A 1,743-nucleotide genomic window follows, 5' to 3' on the forward strand; every position below is an offset into this window, starting at 1 on the left:
GGGTAGAAATCAAATGTTTATCCACTGTGGGAGAGCAGGCTGCATGAAAAAGACAGGGCTCAAGTTCACCTTGAGGTGTAAATAGGATAAGCATGTCCACCCTGCAGAGGTGATGGTCTATGGAGGTCAACAAGATACATATTGAAGGAGCGTGTGAAGCTGGCGTCCAGTGAACAGAGCAGACAAGGCTCATGTCAGCAAGGCTATTTGTAAAATATTAATATCTGATATGTGGGTCTGGGAGGCTTCTGAGCACTTGGTAGTGAATGAGACCTTTTAGGGAGATTATTCTCACGGGCAGAGAGCTCGGAGTCTTCTCTGATTATAGGTACTTTTTCAACACCTGGGTTCTTTTTTTTCTTTTTTAAGATTTTATTTATTCATTTGTTTGTCAGTGAGAGAGAGAGTACACATAAGCAGGCCGAGTGGCAGGCAGAGGCAAGGAGAGAAGCAGGCTCCTCACCAAGCAAGGAGCCCGATGCGGGACTTGATCCCAGGACCCTGGGATCATGTCCTGAGCCGAAGGCAGTGGCTTAACCAACTGAGCCACCCAGGCATCTCTCAACACCTCGGTTCTTATGAAGTGGAAGGAGCCTTCATATCATTTTCGTGATAAGCAGACCCATTTGATACCCATCGGACTCTTCTTCACCAGGAAAGTTTCTAGTAGGCACAGGAATGAGTTGAGGAGAACTGGCATGAAGCCGCTGGCAGTGGCTAAAACCAGCAGGCATTTTACCTCCCTGTACCATGGCTTTTCCCAAGTGATTTTTTTTTATCTGTGTTTGCTTCACCCTCAGAGGACAATCTGCTCAGTCACCAAAAGGGATACCTTCAAAGACTTTTCTTGGATAAAGTCCACTCATGCGGTCAGCTGTGACCTCCTCTTACTGCTCCAGGCACCCTGGTTTGGGACTTGATATCTCGAGTCCCTGCTCGACTGGGAAGCAGAGAGGCCTTTCTTTTTAAGGCCTCTCATTTTGGAACACATCAGAAACCACCAGTTAGCTTGTTAAATGTTTTTCCAGATTTTCTTTTTCATTCTCAAATAATTTAGCCATCGCCCTGCTTATTGTCAAGAGTCATTAAAGACAGCCAACTGCTTATGTTCCTTTCACAAGCAAATACAAACTGGGAGGTTTGGGGAGGTGCAGCGTGGGGGAGAGGAGGGCTTTTCATTTCGTTGGCAGAAAATTTGGAACTGTCAAGAAAGAAGAGTAGAAAATACTGGTTCAGATTTTCCTAAACTAAATTGCGAACTTGAAGTTTCTACCAGCGACCATAGTGCTCGTCTCCTGGAAATGGTCACATTTCTCTTTCTTAGCTGTCACTTCATATTTGAAACTGCTCTCAGAGGGCTCCATACCCCCCTCCCCATTTTATTTATTCTCGAAAGCAAGGTTCCCAGGCTGACTCCCACGACTTCCTGGAGGAGAAACCATGGCCAGAGCATCTTTCTCCTGCCAGCTGTGGATACCAATCCAAACCCCTCAACGACTCACATCCTTCCCCAGCAACTCAATGGCTTGTGCAGCTTGTTTGAATAGTAGCTGAGGGGATAGACGGGAAGGGTGTGAAGGGGTTGGGGGCGGGTCTCTTGTTAGGGCCCCAGAGAATGAGGCTTAGCATGGGACCAGACCTGCTTCCAGAACAGGCTGCTGCTGCCATGCTGCCAGAAACAACTCATTCCCTGAAGAGACTCTGACTCATGCCTCTAATAGGACTATTATGGTTTCCTGGCTG

Source organism: Mustela erminea, chromosome 3 (genome assembly GCF_009829155.1).
Source record: "Mustela erminea isolate mMusErm1 chromosome 3, mMusErm1.Pri, whole genome shotgun sequence".
Taxonomy (NCBI): Eukaryota; Metazoa; Chordata; class Mammalia; order Carnivora; family Mustelidae; genus Mustela; species Mustela erminea.